Source organism: Temnothorax americanus, unplaced genomic scaffold, assembly GCF_048541705.1.
Source record: "Temnothorax americanus isolate GAGA-0224 unplaced genomic scaffold, ASM4854170v1 Scaffold3, whole genome shotgun sequence".
Classification (NCBI taxonomy): domain Eukaryota; kingdom Metazoa; phylum Arthropoda; class Insecta; order Hymenoptera; family Formicidae; genus Temnothorax; species Temnothorax americanus.
Window position 1 is genome coordinate 5,509,133 of NW_027509442.1, and position 20,252 is coordinate 5,529,384.

The window sequence follows — 20,252 nt, forward strand, 5'->3', positions numbered from 1 at the left end:
GGTTTTACATACACTATAGAGAAACTCCATCTCACGTCGAAAGTAAGTAAAACTTAATGATAACAATCCGATTGCAAATGTACGATGACAAATAAAGCTTTGTACAAACTTAAATTTTCCCTCTTCTTTTCCTGACGTAAAATTAAAAATTATGGTTTGATTTGACGTAATTAGTTTACTAAAACTTTATTGTTATCACTGCGCGGGCATCGTGGCAATTTTTCGTATTTTATAGTTTTCTCCCAACATTCCAACACTTAAAAAAAAATTGCAACAGTTTCGGCCTTATGCATATGTAAGTACAGATACATGAATTTTTATAGATTTTTTGTAACACAGAAACGCTTTCAAAAGCCCTTTAGAGTTAAAAGTTTCAGAGTGAGTGCTCCAAAAACACGGTGTCCGCGCAGTGTTGTTGTTGTTGTTATTACATGATAAAATAACATAATATTGACTTAGGGTAAACTCGGGTAAGATGGCCATACAGGAAAGATGACCAACCCATGTTCAGTCGATGTTTAACGGCGAGCTAGATTGAAAGAACATATAGGTTGGCCATCTTTCCTTGTATGGCCATCTTACCCGAGTTTACCCTAATTATATTAATTATTATGTGTATTTGCGCGTTTATCTCTGTAGACTCTACATTTTATTTTAAAACGCGCTTTAAGACGCTTAATTTACTTAACTTATTTAAATTGTACATTGTGTTTTTTATGAGATAACGCAGTCTCAAAGATACAAAATGATAGATCGACATTCCCCATTCAAACAATGAAATAATCGGCAGAGTTTTTTTTTGGAGTTCTTGAATTCTAGCTACACCACTGTGTGCAAGAAGTAATCGTATTACGCGAATACGTGAAAAGCGGTTAGGAAAGCGAATCAATACGGCGTCCTACCGTCACTTGATTTAGTAGTGCAAATTTTTAATCGACATGCATCGATCAATATAAAGAAATATAGAGTGAATCTTTTATATAATATAAGAATGGACATAAAGAGAGACAGAGAAAATCGTGCGAATAATTAAGCAAAAGTGATAATTGAAATGGCAATTCGCGGTTTACCGCGATCGACTTCATGCAACTTTAAAAACTAGGTCGACGGTTCGTTAAAACAAGCCGATTCTAGCGCGTAATGAGAATTTCACCGCAGTAATAGAAGAAAAAAATTATCCATCTTGTGCAAAACTAATATAGATATAATTAATAACGAAACGAACAATCACACACACACACACACACACACACACACACACACACACACACACACACACACACACACACACACGCACGCACGCACGCACGCACGCACGCACGCACGCACACACATTATAGAGTAAATACTAAATAAATAAAACAGTGAATAAATAAGCATTATATCATTAAATCTAAATATATCGATGTTTTCTTTTAAAGTAATGGAATAATAAAAAAAAAAGTTGTTTCTATCATCAATATACTGCATACAATAATGAGACCTTCATAAAAGAATAGAAATAAAAGAAAAGCAAAGATATTGATTTCACAGAATTAAAATATCACGGACGATGAAGCAATCAACAGTAATAAACAAACGCAAAATAATAAGCAAATAGTACGTGAATAAGCAATAAAAGAGGAAGAGGACGAATAAAAATATCGGCTTTTCCAAGCGACGGAATCGCGAAAAAAAAAAGAATTCCTTTCACGGACGGTTATCGATGACGGGGTGCCGAGCGACGAGAAAGTTTCGATAAAGAGTAGCGGCTTGCGAAATCACGCCGGCTCTCGATTGAATATTCATGCAAGGCGAGATCGCTCGCTCCGCCTCGCAATCTACTGTCTCTTTCATTCGCACGCCGTCGGCCTCTCTCACGCTTGAAATCGTTGGACTCTTCTCTACGCGAAATTCTAAGGTCGCTCCGATACTCGATACCGCCAATTCGCGCGAACGGTGAACGTGTTTATCGAGGATTTCTGACGAAATGGGATACGTCCCCGACATTCGCGCGCGATTATCGAACGCGAAAGTGCAAATACTTTTATAAAATCTGTATGGCACATCTCTTTCGAGTTAAAAAGTAGCGGCAAAAAGGCGTTCTTATGATACTTTTTTGTGTGTGTTATAATATATCATACCAAGAATACCAAGATTATTAATAATCTTAAAGTATATATGTATATGTATATTGTTATACCACAAAGTAATAGTGTATTGTATTGAAAACATCTCATTGTCCAATTATTATTATTATTATTATTACTATTATTATTATTTCTGTTATCTATAATAATATTAATTACTGTCGATCTTATGGTACTAAATCTCTCTGCTCATTTTTATTCGATTTAATGCGAAATATATTTTCTTCGTTGCCTATATTATTGTTGTTTTTTCCTTTGCCTTTATAATATTAATTATTAATAATCCCCAAGCCCTACCAGTGACAGTACAGAACTTCGTTAAAGACTTCTGAGTTTCATTCTAAAATGCACACTGTAATTTCCGGGGAGTAATTAATTCTACATTTGGACACGTGTGAGCGAGTTAGCGCACGTGTGTCCGCTTAAAGGGGCACAATAGAAAAGAATTCGTCAATTTACAGTCCCACCGACTTATTTCCAGAATTTCCTTGAACAATTTCGCGCGGTGAATCGAGAAAATGGAAAAAAGACGCCGCCCGTAGCGCAAGAAAAAACTTGGTAGTCTTTCATCAGCGAAATTCCGAAAAGCCTGGATGAATTCTTAGCCGACAAAGAAAGACGCGGACCAAAAAATGGTCCAATAGTCTAAATTAGTGAAAATAATACTAAAATTCCAATAACGCATTTGCGCCAGAATGAGACAGAGAAAACTGTGTCTCATTGAAAAACACAAATATCTCCCATAAACGAGAATCGCGGAAATCAAATTAATTTCATGAAAAGTATTATTTAATATCCATATCAAGAATATTTCAATTGATCAGCGCCATTGATGGCATTTGTCAGTTGAAAGGTACCACACGCACAGTCGAATCTGTGCTTTTATATGCAGCAATAAAGCTGTTTATTTGTCTTAAATAAAATACGTTCATTTGCGTTACGTCGAGCGTTCCACTGAGAAAATTATGCCGACCGTACTATACATCCGAAATAAATTATATCAGAATAAATTACACCGAATTACGGCGAATTTTGTGTATGGTGGTCGCAACGCGCGTGGCACGTTCATCGATCGAAAGCGTGAAATATCCGCCTAGCTGCTCGCGGATTAATGCGGAACACAGAGATTTATTTAACGCGTAACCGCGGACGTGAGCACTCACTTGTGTTCACGAGCGAAGCACACGACACAAGGGAAGCGCGAAACACTTACGGCTTCCGTGACAGCGCGCCTTGAAGCGCGATGAAGGCGAGAAGCGACGAAACATGAATAAATGCATCTCGTCCGCTGCGCTTCTCCGTGGGATACGACAGGGAAAAATAAGCGATGCATCGAGAGAAATGGCATCTCCATACGCGTGCGTACGCCAGCTCGGCGACGACGGATAAAACTTTGTTTCCCGGGGAGAATACACGAGGAATGGGCGCGAGAAGGTATCTCGGGCCCCATTCGATGCCGGGGAATTCCCGGCGCGGTGATCCGGGTTTGCGGAGCTCGCCGAAAAATACAGTTGGAAGAAACGGTCGTTGCACTTACACGAGAAAGCTCCGCTATCCACTGTCGACGGCCATGAATTTTGATAAATCTTTTTTCCCCCCGCGGAGCTTTCGGACGGAATGACGCTGATTTGCATTATGCAATTTACGCGCGCGCACAGTCTTGAGTCTTGAGATATATAACATGGCTGCACTGCTTGTGCGAAAGAGGATGGCGAATCCTGTTTCGTCACGTATATGCGTCACTTTTCTCTATATCTTTTTCTCTTTCCTTATTTTTTGTATCATCGCCTCGATTCGCGTCCCTCTCGCGCGATATATAGTTACATATAATGCAATCGTTTGCGTCCCAAACATGCATGCGTTATTTTAAATAAAAATGGTAAATGTGTAGTGAGCATTATACGCTGTTAGATCCAAACGCATTCGAGACAGGAATAAACATAAAGTTATTTCTGGAATAATATATTCCTCAAAAAGAGAGAATAATCTTTACTACACGTTAAAAAGTACACATATGATGTAAAGAGGCAGCAACTCAAGTTTCATAATGTTAAATACAAACATGTAACATTGTAAAAGATTTATGACTTTACGCGTTTTATCATCTCAAGTAGTTAGTTAGTCAACTGCAGAAACGTTTATTACAACCTCTGCACGTGTTTATTCTATCGTACATTCGCACATTGGCACCGGTACAATCAAACTGTGAAAGCCCAAGGAAAGTGTCCTCATTGCTAACCCCAAACGAAATTCTAATGTAAACGAGCCTATTTGTATTCCCTCCATGATCGTGCGATAATGGCCGCTTCGAAATTTCTTTTGTAACGATACAGACAGACAAGTGGTGACATAGTTACGATTACTGCCATGATTTCAGAAAAGCAATTAGAAAAGTGTGTTAGATCCAAATAAAAAATGCTCAGATAATTTTCCACGGATATATAAATCTCGAATCTTTAACAAAAAATATTTTCAAACATACTTTGCAAATATGTTTCTAAAGTATCCACTCTGTATTAGCGATGAAGGAATAACGATCTAATTGTGCAAATGCGAGATGTTAATTAACGAATAGGTATATATAATTTCATATTCACAGGCATCTACTGACGCAAGTTACTTCGCTTCGACGAACGTTCCTTAATCTCTCTCGGGCAAAAGGATTAACGACTAATTACCGCCTCGCGTGTAAGGGCGTGCACAGCATGGATATTTTCACGCTCGAGAGAACACGGCGGCGATCTTGATTTTCTGCAGTAAAACACGAGAGGCGGACGGCAGACTATATGCGTGACGGGGTGTATATGCACGCGCATATACACACAAGGTAAACGAAAGATTCCTACCTGGTGTGGCTGCAGGGTGTCGGGGACGGGCTCCGAGGCTATTAGCCAGCTGTGCTTACAGGGCGCATAAGCGCAACCTCCACCTCCGAGTCACGCCGGTTTTGTCTCTGCATCCTGGAGAAAAATAGCAAGATGAGCTTCACGTTCGTCAAGTTGCGCGTACGCCGTATGTCGAATCTTGTAACTTATTCAATTAAATTCTAAATACGATAAATTTATTTCTATAAGCAAAAGCAAAGCGCTTCTCTCTGCGAGATCTCACTATTCTCTGGAGTTTAAAGTTTAGAGATTAATATATTTTTATAGAACTACTTAATACTAAGAAAAACATGAAATGATTAAAGGATTGGTAAAAGGGTTTCGTTATTGCGCGGGGAATGTAGACGCGACGGTAATAGTGGCCAGGTGGTACTCTAGATTTATATCGTTCGAAAGTTTATATTGGATTTCATATTTAATGCAACGCACACCGTCGACGTCGCGCGTTGCGTCACGCCGCGGTACCGCCTCCGAGATAAATTATTTATGTCCCGATGCTTTGTCTTCGTCTGCTTCCGAAGGGTGGCGACGAGGTACGACGCCTGTTGGGAAAAACGGATGATCGGTGTAGAAACCGTGATAAAGCCCCGCTGTGAGCGAAAATCGCCTCGATCTTTACGAGTATTCGCGGGCGAAGGACATAGAGACGCGCAGAACATTTCTTTGTCGAAGGAGGACATTGAACCTTAGTTCACACCCTTCTATCGTGCTATCGTGCTATATCAGTGATAGCTATATTTCGTCAAAAGGTATCACTGTAATATTATGTCAAATTGTGATGGAGCTCTTAACACTTTTGTTAGTTCTGACCTAAGCCTAAGAATTAATGGCAAATGACGTCTCATGTCTAAATAAAACATTTGTCTTAAAAGATCGCACGCAGTCTCATGTTTATCGATACATAGGATATTCTTTACACTGCTGTCAAGACTTGAAAAAAATCAACAATATCCCGCACATCTACAGGAGAAATATCGAAACGCGTTTAATTGTTTATACGGAAATTTCTCGGAAATGAAGCTGCGGCGCGCGTGGCGAACAAGCATTATAATACACCCAACATCGGGACGCATATATACGTGACAGGAATTTGGCTTGCCGGTTACTTATTGATTGACCAGGATAGCGCTTACGAAATCATTAATAACGCACAAAAGGGTAATTTCCCACCCCGAGAGAAAGACATTGGCCCTTACTGTCGCACTCGCCGGGCGCTGCACTCGCGACGGAACACAATGAAGAGCCATCAATTACCTCTCGGGCCCTTCGCGATCGAATGAAGCTATTAAGACGGACCCAACGGTATACCGGTGTCAAACTCGTAATCCCCGTTACAGCTTTTCTCGCGGAAGCTCCTCTTTCGCACGCCGACGTGGAACGACTTAATAGCTCCCCCGACAAGAATCCCGCGCCAGAATGCTCGCCGACTTTTCATCACCGATATCCTTCAAACGATAAAAATCGATTCGACGGCCGCGAATAGAGCCCCGTGTATTAGTTAGACGACGACTCGTGCGGTTATTATCTTAATTAAGCTCGCGTCAATCGGCCTCAGATCCCTCGTCTTACGCGCGCAAACGCGTGCGTGAAGATGCACCGGTGAATTAATGACCAGTGGAAGAATGTTCTTATATAACTGCATGAACCTCTCCCCCAAACAAAAGTATTATTCTTTTTACTACATTTTACACGATGGCAAAAGCGATAGCGTACAATGGTCAAAATTTCAAAAATAGCTATTTTACAAGTTGCAAATTCTTTCGATTCGGGTTTCGGAGAAGCGGGAGGGGAGAGCGATGATTAGCAAAAAGATTGGCGCGTGGCGGCAGCGCATCGATTTATTTGCGCTCGAACGAGGAGGCGGCGACGGTGGATTTATAGGATTATCGATTACAAACTTGTCAGCGTCAGTCCGTTACCGTACCATTTGAACTCCCTAAGCCGGGCAAGCCGTTCCGTTTACATTTTTCCAAAGCCCCTGACACACAATCGCCGGCGCGGCATCATTCCTTCCATTGTTCCGCGCGCACAAGTTCGCGCGCTCGCTCGCCGGCAGTATAAGTACCGGCACCGCTCGCAATTTGTATCTGCCGTTCCGTTCCGACCTGCTGTGTTATTAACCAAAAGCAGACCGCGCGAGATAACATCCATCGGCGCTGCCTACGGCCCGATAAATCTTATTACAAAAACGTACACTGAAGATATAGCTCGAGTTGTAAAGGGCGCAAATGAGTACGTTCTTTCTGCAAACATCGTTGCTGCCCGCGACCGGTCATTATGGCACAAATAACCAATCAAATTCCATTCCACGCGATTCGTGGATAAATATGTTGACTGAAGTTCGCTGCTCGCAAATGCGTAAGCTACAATAACGTCTTGATATGCCTTGATAAACCGATCACGACCGCGATTAAGTCAAAGTAGTCTTCGTTCTTTACCAAACATTTGTTATATTTATAGAATAGGTCTCTAATAATGCTTTCTTGTACTTTATTCTTTTACTTCTATTGATCAAATTTGTCACAATTAAGTTACCTTCGTTATTTCGAAAAAAAGGGAAAGTAAAATGTACAGCTATAACAAATGGTTATTCAGTCGTAATTCTAAGCTAATTGCTCCCAATTCTGTTAATAATGTATAATAAGTCGCGAATAAAAAATCTATAGTAGAGTTCTTTTGGGAATTGGACAATTTCTGCTGTAAGTAAATACACAGAGAGCAATTTTCCAACTATCAACATAACCAATAATATAAAATAATACAAAGAGATTAAACATTGATTGAACATTGCCTTTTCTTCTTTCGCATCAGCAATTTTTAACGTAATAAAAAACAAATAATCTATAGAAACCTGTGTTCTTTATTCTGATCATACTATTACGTACATTTACAAACGCTAACACAAGCAGAAATAATAAATAATATACAGATATGTTCAGCCACATGCATATTAGATGAATTCTCAAATTCGACTTTCCCGAAAATGACGCTTCGTGCAAAGAAAAAATGTCGTAACACTTTCCACTTGCTTTAACACGATAGATTACTCCCCGGTTGTGCGACGAATTGCCTCATCCTATTCTATTTACAAGCTGGCAAGCAGAGTCTCATCGCAATTACGTGAATTAACCGACGATCGTGACTCAGATCGCCGTTCAGAGAAAATAGATTATGTCGAGTGATTCAATTAAATCAAGTATGCAAGCTTAAGAAGATGGACTCGACTGCAGTCGCACTTTGCGACGAGGAGTGAAAAAAAAATCGTTTTCCCACGCTCCGCGAGGAATGAAGAAGTCGTTCTCCACCGCTCGATTCGTTTTCCATGTTATTTTCTGCGCCCGCACCATTCGCAACGCTATCCCCAAATAAATTTAAATGTCCTCGGAACTTGCTCCCGCTGACTCAGGCTCTCGCGTATGTGGCCCGCGAAAAGTGCGGTGAAATCTTCTCCATTCCGACGATGAGGACTTTTCCAAATCCGCGCATTTAAAAATCACTCTTCGCCGGAAAAAAACTATCAGCGAAAAATGGAATTTGAGTATTTTGTACAAACGTTCGTGCAATGCACAAAAAGAATATTAAGAGCATTTTTCTTTTCGCATTTTTCCGTGAAAAAAAATTAATATCATTTGAAAAATTAGTCAATTATTCCTGAGTTCTTTCATTGCTCTAATAAGACTCCTTTTGCATTTTGTTAAATTCCTTGTTGAAATATATGAACGCAATTTAATGTATACGAGAACGCACATAGTGGATAACCGGAAGGAACGAGAAAGTGAGATGAAATACTGCAAGGGAGAGCTTGGTGGAAAAGGGTTGGCGGAGTGAGAAATGGGTGGACGAAGAGAGTTTGTTGGAACGGTTGCGACCGCTTTTAGCCACCTACTTCCAGCCCGTTCTTTCGCCGCGCTCGATTAATTACTAAAGTTCAGTGCGAAAACATCGGTCCGTTTATTCGCGAACTTATTAGTAGTCTATTACTTACTTACGACTGTTCCAATATTGGAAATCAAAATCGTCTGAGTTGTAATTAAATTCAATGAAATAAAATTAAGAACTCGCAAGCCTAAAGATTTTACATGAATACGAGTTTGAGTGACAAATTCATAATGAATGTTAACTAGAGAATTTCCAAACTACAAAATATATAAGTTATTTCGCTAACAATAGTGATTTTTCCTCAATAAAAGACAAAATCTTTATAATTAAAAAAGATAGTTCAAAGAAGTAAATTTAAGCTTGTATCTACAACACGAAATACTCCAGTAATCGTTTTCAGCAATTAACAATTCGCAGTTACGACGTTTCATCGTCGTTGCCAGGACTGATCATACACACACATGCACACACACACACACACACACACACACAAGATCTCCCCACTAATTGACACAATCCCTTTGAGGGATTTTCAAGGAAATGCATCTGTGAATTAACCATCTATAATACGCTCTTTAACGAGCAACTGAAAGCGGAGGCTTTACACTCAAATCTCAAATCGATAATAACCACAAGAAAAGAAAAAAGCGGGTCTTTCTAATTGGTTCCACTAAAAGATCCATAGTTACATATTATATATCCCAGCAGGATTTATGACTGCTCCGTCCGATGTGTGACTGCATGGACTAAATCGCTAACTTTCGCGACTGGCATTTCCAACCACTCACAGATAAATCCCCAGTCTCTCGAGAACGAGAGAGAGAGAGATAACGCGAATGATAAAAGACTCTATGATCTCGCAAATCCACGGATACAAACAATCCCTTAATAGACACATCGAGCTCCTTCATGTCAGATGCTCCGCGCGTTTCTTCCTTTTCCGCTAGTTTACTTCACGTATATACAATGCGATAATCGTTGTCTATTTCTATCAGCGGCATATCCTCGGCCGTGGAAAACGTGATACTTTCGAAACGCGCATCATTAACGCGTTACACGATAAACACGCTCGTTGCCCACGAACTTGGAGAACGTCGAACGCATGACATCACTCGACCTCGCATCTGCCGCCGCTCTATTCCCGACTCTCGTACGTCCATGCGGTTAGGTAATACTTAATGGGTTATATACGCGGGTAAATACACGCGCTGACCTCGTTACCACCGTCGCCGGCGCGCAGCACCGCGTGTGAAAAAAGAACCAATCTGAAGATAAATAATTTAATTGTGGTTTCATTTCCTGAATCACGACTGCGTAACTTTGTGCGATAAAATAATAAATAGCCTCCGAAGACACTGTATCAAAAAGGCGATTGATTATTTGCAAGTTCTTCTTCTTTTTCTCCAAAGCTAGATAAAAGTTCTCACAGGATCACTCAAACACCATATCTTTTGACTTGCTAAAGAGATAGTAAGAAAAATAAGAAAATAACTCTTCGAGAGAACGAAAACAATTTGCATGGCACTATAGGCCGAAACGATAAATTTACAAATTTACGCCGTATTGTCGCGACTGTGAGCGGAGTGATAAAACATCAACGAATTTATCGGCGTCAAGAGAAAACGCTAGATCCGGTGGCCGGCGTTAATCACTTCGCGGCTCGAACGCAAATTAGTTGCCCGTTATACAGCCGTAGCGCGCCACGGGTAGGTACATTGATTTCAAGCGTGAGATTCGTTATCGATTTGTTTCCGCTACGACTAGAAACTCTCGCCATTACCATCAATACAATAATGCATACATGCTACCCATCGTAATTCGCAAATATGCATAAACATTCAATAAAATTTGTATGCGGAATTAAATTCAGCAGCTTGTAACATTGACGACATTAAAAAGAGAGGTCAGTTATTTATATCCTCCGTTGTATCATTAAATTAATATTAAAGATTTATCGTTTTCCATCAAAGCCTTGTATTAAATAAAATTAGAAAATTAAAGTTTTTTTTAAAAAAAGGATAAAAAACTTTATATATATATATATATATATATATATATATATATATATTTGAGATAAAAAAGAATCTACTGAAGTCTAAAGCGGTAAACGTGGCTGTGATTTTTGTTCAAATTTTGTTTTCAACTTAATTTAAAAAGTATAAATGTTTTTCACTAACTTAATGCTCAATTATATATAAGCTAAAAAAGTCATAATGATACTTGTAATGTTTGCAAAAGCTATCAACAATACTGAGATTCTCGTTTAAAATTGTTTTATAATAACGTGATGCTTTTTTGAAAGTGATATATTGTTTGTGCGATAAGTTAAATTGTTAAACTGTAACACCGCACGGTTTTCGCAACAAGCTTTAACAAACGCAAGAATTACGAATGTTTGTCCGCATTTACGACGAATCGCGATACTGTTTTCCCCCACGCTTTTGTACTTCGTAAATAAATTCACCTGCGAGAGAGTATTACGGCGGGGCTTGAATATCTGAATATTCCCGTGAACTTCTCCACTTCTCGCGGAAGATATCCCGCGGCGTCCCCTGTTCTTTTAATTAAAAAGTTTCGCGCTAGAGATGGAAGTCCAGAGGCAAGATTCCTGTTGATCGTCCATTAAACAAACTTATCGAATGAAATTGCGATGTAATCCTAGTTACAAAGAGGCCGCGGCCTGTTAATCCTGTACATTGGTAACATTCGTAAGATGGATTCATTTGTATTCATAATATCTACAAAAAAAAACTGCGTATTTATTATCTACCTTCTGTCCTCTTCATTTTTATTTCTCCTTTTTTACGTAGATTAAATTTCCTTTTTAAAACTCTAGAACTTACTTTACTGGCTTGTTATTTCATAAAAGAAGTTTTTATAAAAACAATTAGATTTAAAACAGTATGTATACAGAAAATCGTTTTACTGAAGAACAGACAGTATAGTATATTATTATATAAAATCGTATTAATTATAAGATCGTATAAATTATCATCCATCTGACATGCAATGAGACCACAATAATTCCTCCACCAATACGAAATCACATTTCATGCTTCAAGTTCTCTGGGTTACTTCAATTAATGAAACCATAAATAATTTATACATTGACACGCAATTACTAACTTTCGATTGTTCCAAGATTAACTGCAATTAATCAATTGATATAAACAAATAAAAAATAATAAAAATAGACATTTTTAGTTTTTTTTTCTTTTAAATCCATCTATCAATCTATCGATTCAATGAAGAAACTGATAATCAGGTGTGCGCGAAGGAAGAGAAAAGGAGGAGGATAAGAAATAAAGTTGAAGATACGCCACAAGTGACGTGAGAAAGAAGATTGGATCGGTCCCGATCCTTCCTTTAACGACGGAGGAAAGTTAAGTGAGACTACCGGCGAAAAGATGAGAGGGTGGAAAGCAGGCGAGGGGAGAGAGGGAGGGTTTTGCAGCAAACCCTCGGGCGAAGTCACGGGGGATAACGGAGAATATTTCCCTCTCGAAAATCGCGTACGGCGCTCCACAGCTCGTTATAAGTTGCTCGTCCTCCGCCTTCTCCTCTCGGCAGCGCCTACGTCACGCCCCCTCTCGCCACAAGGCATATTTTTCAGATTTTGCGAACAAATCCTGCGAAAGGTCACGGCGAGAAAAGCAATACGCGACCGCGATTTCTCCTTCCTACTCGGACAGGTTATGCTTTTTGCATAATAAACTGCTTCGATCGATTATACTTGTTCGAGCGAATCGAAGTCACGTTTTTCGCGTTTTTCCGAGTTAACAAGCAAATCTAATTCGGCATAAAGATGCGACATCGCGCGGAGAAGTAATGTTCAAAATACCGTGGGTATATTCGCGGAGCGAAGATTTGATTTCGAAACTCTCGCAGCGTCGCCGGATCAGTGACTTCGGAGGTATCGAGAGGAAGCAACGCCGCGTTCGAGAGAGTCACCGGAGAGACAAAACGAAACGTAAGGAACCCCGTCCCACGGTTCCACGTACCTGACCTGACGTCACCGGTTATTTATGCACCGCCGAGTAAAGGCTGCTCGCCGATTTCGCCGTCCGCCTAAGAATACACACGCACGCACTCTTTCTCTTTCTCTCTTTCTCGTCTTCTTTCTCTCGCACCGCCTCTCTGTTCTCTATATCTATGCGATTGGCACAGAGCGCAAGAGACAGTGTGACTGACTCGATCAACTCTCGTCTCACGGATACTTGTATTTGACTATATCGAGGGAAAGCCCACGCAAGTTCGGAAGTTCATGAGAACGGGAATGGTGCTGTGCGCGAAAGCCATCAGAGAATTGCGATACATAACAATTGTCAATTGATCCAATCGAATCTCTAAATTACACGTATAAGTCGACGAAGTAGTAGTTTCTCTTTTGCAGAGATGAAACAAAAGTGATCCCGAACTCTTGTGCATTCTACAATTAGTTTAGTTCGCAAGTAAGAAGACACACAAAATTCAATATGTCTGTTATCTATTACAACACCTATTGACGTCACGTCTACACTTTAACGTCCCGTTGTTTTTTTATGCTTATGTGTCTCGACTGTAAACGGGTTCTCACAAACGCACGTGTCTCTGAGTTTCAGTTTTCCTTGGTACGTGGCGAATGCATTAACGTTAAACGTGCACAGTCGGAATTTTCTGGTAGTCGAAAGTCAAATAATGCGGAAACTTCGCTAGACAACTTCCAAATTATTTGAAACAGTTTGAATCTAAATTCAGAAAAAACTAGTAAAATAAAGTTAAACGATATAAAAGAAAACTAGTTAATTTCCACTCGCGATGAATACTGATTTCAAAGAACAGTTTTTCGGGCAAATCCAATCGAATGACGCAAGCTGTTCAACCGCGCGCGTGAATAGCTTATACTTCGAACTGTTCGACCATAAAGTTCGCTCAAATCCATATTGAGTTCTAATTGAAATCGCCGTGTGAAAGCGCAGCTTAATCGTTCTGTTATCATCGAATAACCAACGGTTGACTTCGATTAGATATCATGAAAATGCTAGATAGAAACAATCGCCCGGGGATTAATTTCGTTGCCTCGCTACCGATAACGAGCTCCATTCCCTAGCCAAGGTCAATGTCGCAATGCTTTCCTCGTACTTCCGTATGAAGTTTTTGTTTGTGACTGTACGGAACGTTCACGGAAAGTGCAAAAATCAAATTATTAAATCATTTCCACGCTCTAACAATAAGTTGATCTCCATGAACGAATCAGTTTCAACTATTTTCTGTTCTATCGTTGTCGACACATTACAATGTTCAATATCCGTTTAAAAAAAAAAAAACTAAAAGATTCCACGTTTCCAACAGGAAATTATATCCTTAAAAATTACCAAATATAGAAACTTATATTTTATGTCAAATATAAAAATTTAAGAAAAAATATATAAAAAGAATAAAATTTTACAATTATTTTGTAACATCTTGTATGTATTATCGCAAGATGTATTTATAGCTCGCTAAATTAAGTACACGTCAAACATCTTCGATAAAACATCTATAATGTCGCGACACTCGCGACGACCAAGCGCTTCGATAGTCGGAGACATACACACAATCGAAGATGTAAATACTCTTATCTCCAAACCTCGAAACATTATAAAAATTCCCCTGATGCAGATAAATCCATCGGGACTCCCCGCGCGTTGCATACCATCAGGCACAAGCATACTAATGTCACGCGATACATCAATAACAAGAATTATTAACGCTTATACGTGTGCAAAGCGGCACGCGATGTCAGGAAATCGGCGCGCGTTAAATCAACGCTAATGCTTTTATAGCTCGAATTCCGAGCGACATCGCAGTCTCGCGCGCTAAAGCTTTTCCCATATATTATTATATTATCGACATCAATGTCAGAATTTTGTATTTTTATATTTAAAAAATTAAACTTTACTCTCTCTCCTTTTTAATCCCCTCTACTCGCATCTCTTTTAATTAAAAAATGTATTTAAATCACTGTAGATCGTTTTCTCTCTATTTCCCAACATCCTCTTTTTCTTTGAGATATAATTCCATGTATAAAGTGTAACGAAAAAGAATACGGCAAAGGAAAAATAAAGTGGCTCTCGAATCGCGAGAAACTCACGATGAACGAGGAAATCCACGCAATTTATGCACGTCGGCAGATAAAACTAAATTAATGCGCGCACGTACAGCCACCTGCAGTCTGCAGGATAATAATCAACCATCAGCCACGTCGGAAAAGATTATCGTAAATTCCATCATTTGCCCGAATCGTCAAACGTTTTCGTTCTCTCTTTCATTCTCTTTTTCTCTTGTACTTTCTCTCTCTCTCTCTCTCTCTCTCTCTCTCTCTCTTTCTCTCTCAAGTCTGTCGGCTTTGATTCGCCGCCGATATCGAGTTCCGGGATTTACTCGTGCGAGAATGGACTCCGGAATTTTCGCATAATGTAAAACGCGTACCCTCCCCAGTTCGTATGAATTCCGCCAGTGTCTCCTCCTATTTTCCTTCGACCCTCCCTCACCTCTTTCTCTCTCTCTAGCTGGTTTTCCAGGCTCAAACTAGCGGCTGCGGCGTTTCCCTTTGTTTTCCTATATATCCTCCTACCGCTTCTCGTGTCTCTCCTTTCCCGTTCCGCAGCGCCGGCCGTATTCACGGCGCGTCGCAACGGCACCGTTTTCCCGCGGATAAAAAGCGCGACAGCGATTACGAGGAGCGAGAACCGCCGCGCGAATTCACGCGACCGCGATTTACGGGCCTTCTGTGGCCGTCGAGGATCGAATACTCTTCTACTCGCCGCGAATTCTCGTGCCTTTTAAACACGCGGTTCAAAAAAAAAAGAGAGAGGAAACCTACACGATGTTGATCGTTTTTCGCCCGCGATATCAAGCGTAAATAAAAGCGTTTCTGTTCTTGAAAGAAAGAAAAAGAGCTTGCGTATATTTTGTCGAGATCAGCGATGTCGAAAGTCCGAACATACTCACTGCATTCTCATTAAACCAATTTAACCTAGCTGTTTAACGTTAACAAAAATTCAGCTAAATGCACATAAGATTCGCGTCTTGTGAGGCCATAAAACGCGCGACATATCCGGCGGAATAACGAGCAAGGCAAGCTTCGTTATTCCATTGCGGTCGGTTTTGCGGTCGGTTTCGCTACTACAGTTGGTAGTCGTAAGCCGAGAGCTCAACGCACACGGCGCCCGTTACAAATCGGCATTATTTCGAGAGCTGGCTAGTGGCCAGCGGTCCTGCATTCCCTCAGATTGGTATTTTAATAAGCCCGTCCCGTGGCGCGTTCTCATCTCACGGGACAAGAACGAGAGAACTCTCATTCTCGATTGCGAAAGTACTCGGGAAGAGGCCGGAAAAGTACTTGGAACAACGAGAAGGCGTATAATTCGATTTGTTTGTGTCAATGTGACGTTGGCATTCGCAATCACGTCACTCGGATTAAAACTGCCGCTTCTAAATTACTGATAATAAGTCTCCGCGAAAAATAATTTTCAATATATATAAAGTATTACAAAAAATTAAAGTGTATAGCATTTCTATAGTTATTAAAGACTGATTGAACTACCCGACGCGTTATCTGGGATTATCACAAAGTGTCAAGGGGATGAAATCAAGGGGGAAAAGGTGTCCAGTTTCATGGTAGTCATTTTCCACAGGGGTCTAGAGAGTAACTATGCAAAATTGGTCCAGATCGGTCAAAGGGTTATTTAAGAGTTAATAGGAAACAGATAAGCATCCTAGTTTATACATATAGATGTCTCTCTTGATATATTTTTCATACAAAATTAAGTCAATCTCCGATGGAAATGTACTTATTCCTCTTTCTAGAACATCACAGATGTAATACAAACATCAAGAATTCAACATCTCGTCCGCTCCCATCAGCAATAATAAGATCGACACATTTTCACGACTCATATATCCTCAAATTTCTCATTTAGTATTCAATTATCTCGGGACCAAGAATATCTCTTTGAAACCCAATGTAACAACATCTGCAGAATTTAATTTTGACGAAGAATAGAGACGGTTTTTCCATTCAGAGATCACTCATGAAACTCGCGCGCGAGTTTTACTAAAAATTTCAATATTGGCGAGCACAAGAATCATAAGGTACCCTTCAATAACCATATTCTCGAGATAACCGCGTGTGCTCAATTGGCTCGGCCGATTCGTTCCGCATCGAGATATAACGGATCTTTGGCGTTACGCGTTGAGTATATCAGCCGATCGATATCTCGCTCCCTTCCGATCTCTATAGGACCACTCTCGGGAGCTATATTCTTTCCTGCGTCTCGAACATCTTCCAAATCGTCGTGTACGCCCTTTCTGATCTTACCGATAGAGGAGGGGGGAAAAAATAACTAGAGAAAGGCTGGCCGGAGCGTCCTCGCATGTTCTTCCCTTTATTCTGTCAAAGATTAATATTATTCCAGCCGCGTGCGCACGGGCTGATCCCGCACCCGCTCAACGTGCGTATCTATGTCGTATCTCGCTAGGATTTTCCCGTAGGAGCATCCTTAAGATGACAAGAAGCGCAGCTGGGCTCACCAAGCTCGGCATCCCCCGACCGAAACTGCACGATCTCTCACGTCCCGAAGGGAACGCTTAAAACTTGTCCGAGACTCATCCTGCGAATAGAGCTCGTAAATCCGCCACGTGCGTGTAAGAGTTCGTATGTCGGTCGTAACGATTAACGATCGCGTTGCCGGCTCGATTGCTCGATCGTTCGAGCAAATTGAAGAAGATCCGGCTCGAGTTCCGAATCAATCGCCAATTTTCGGATGCGTCCGGCGTCTATGCGCGGTAAAAGCTTGATCGGGTTCACGTAGAAAACTACGGTGCTATAATCACTGTCAGGGATAATGGTAGCCCCGGGCGTAATACCCACCTCGAAATTTCCACCGCGGCTAATAACGTATGAAATGAGCGCTCCATTGCCCGGAACACACTTTCTCGACGAGCGTTTATTAATATTGGAAAATCTCGTATCTCGACGATCGCGGCGGCCGATAGTAAATTCCGAAACCGCCCGTTACAACACAGCGACCCGATACCGGGATCGGTACGCCGCCCTCGCTCCCGGATGTGGCGAGCTATCGTATTCCGCGCTCCATTTTCTTCCGAATCGCTAAATAAAGTTAAACGCACGAAGCAACGTCGATAAAACATCACGGCGAAGCCGTAGTTCTAGCGGAGAGATATATTTACTGAATTCGAAAAATGATGTGAGAGAGAGAGAGAGAAAAATCTATTTCTATACAATCGTTTTGGCAAGCTGACTGCCTACTAGAGCGAATGTTGATGGAAACAAAAAAATTGTTTACAATTTGTAATACTAGACATCAAGACGCGCGCTTCGCGCGCGCTATTTAGCTTTAATATTACACACAACTGTCAAAATATGCTATGACAGCCGCTCACAAAGTTAGCGCAGCAACAGAATCAATCAGCATCGCGGAAAAGAGCCAACAAAGCACGTCGAGACTTTCGAGAAGACTTCGAGAGATGCGAGTATCGATTTAACATGCCTTTTTTTAGAAAGGATCTTGGATAATCGCATCGTGATTTGAGATTGGTACTAAACTATGTAATTTGATTTATTGTTAAATTTTGCTAAATTAAAAAAGTATCGGCGTATAGACAAAGAAAGAAATTAATTTATAATCATTACACCATGAAATGGTGAAATTGTAAAGCGTGAAATATCTAGAAAAGTTCCATATCTTGAGACGTAGTTAGATAAAATACATTTTTATTCGAGATTTAATTAAAGTATACTCAGTTAATTGTAAGAAAAGAAACGGATTACTAATGTGAAACATAACGCTTTAAATGATTGTACGACTTTCGTGGAATGAATTCCGCAATATTACATAATAGTGAGAATATAATGGATCTCATTAAATCTTACTAAATAAATTTTATTAAAACCAAAGAATAATTTCCAAATAATATAAAACCAATAAAAATTAGAATAAAATTTGCTTATTTAAGACGTCTATTAAACTGACACAGCCACTTTAGCACAATCAAATAAAACATACACAGAAATTTAGCGCTGTTTCGATGCTAATTTGTTGCTCTATTCCGGATTTTGTTGCTACAGCCATTTAGTAAAAAACAATGACTGTCCTAACTTGAAACTTAAACGACGAATATTAAAACGCAGGCTTAGTTGTGACCGTACTTGTTAATTAAACATACAGAGCGTCGCTCAATTTAGAATCGACTCATTTCATACACAATACCCAGTTTCACGTACTAAATAAAATAGATAAATCGCGCGGAATACTTGACTTGATGAACAGCCAATACATTTACAAGTCGCGGCCAAATTGTCATTAATTGTTCGTAAGAAACAATCACATTTCGATAGATAACGCACGGAGTGGCTCGCGCTATTACCTGCCGACTCGAGTCTCGCCGCGCGAAATAATAACGCGGCGCGTTGGTGGCCTTGCGTATGTACCTACGCACAAGCGCGCTACAACAAACGCCAAAGCTGCTCACCAACTAGTCTCACCGACACAAATATTTAACGTGTTATGAGATAAAAGTGATAAAACTACATTGAATGCCTTTTTTTTCCCATTTCAAACTAGTTATTGGTACACGCCGATCGATACACGGCTTCCCGTAACTCGAATGACTTGATCCCAGCAACTCGTGTATTATTCCACTTTGCCACTCGCAAAACAGCGAATAATGTTATAAATTTAAAAGATTCAAGCGCATTAGAATCCAAATGTCATTAAACGCGATGCGTAATTACCGCGAAAAAATGGTTTGTAGTTTTTTATCGTTCCGGCTTTGAATATGATAAATCACGCGAAATATCTGCTTGAGCAGTCATCTCGATACATTCGTGCAAATCCTTAATACTCTCAGTCAATAGTTACGAGCTAATGCTCAGTTACTTTAATAATCGTGAAATACGATAGCGTTTGTCATCTTCTAACACTTGTCGCAACCGTATTTCAAGGAACAGTACACGACACATGGCGCGGCTCGCGCGCCGCGCGCCTCGCGCCACTACTTGCCGGCAATGCTCGAGTCTCGTCTCACTGCAAGAATATGTTAGCGCGCAGCGACGACCTTGTGTAAACATGCGCGCCGTACGCCGCAATAACAAACACCAAGGCCGCGCGCCAGCAGAACTGTTATCGGCTCGAAATGTTTAAAGCTTCATAAAACAAAATCACGCCGAACATTTTGTTCCTTGCACTTTAACCCTAGAGAGCACTTCCGGGGTAATACGGTACCCCACGCGAAATTCAAATTACGCCCCTGACTTAGGAAGGTTAGTTTTCATACCGAGACCCTAACCATAATTCAGTTTAGTCATCCGGCAGTC

The 20,252-nt window shown here is 40.4% G+C and overlaps 1 protein-coding gene across 3 annotated transcripts in view; it reads right to left on the reverse strand.

Annotated features, from left to right (window-relative positions):
- Positions 1-20,252, reverse strand: part of LOC143900329 (uncharacterized) — a 174,018-nt gene that overhangs the window by 58,103 nt on the left and 95,663 nt on the right. For all 3 annotated transcript variants that reach the window (XM_077411536.1, XM_077411535.1, XM_077411534.1), the window contains exon 5: positions 4,976-5,089. The gene's annotated coding sequence lies outside the window, so the exon portion shown is untranslated. The remainder of the gene's footprint in view (positions 1-4,975; positions 5,090-20,252) is intronic.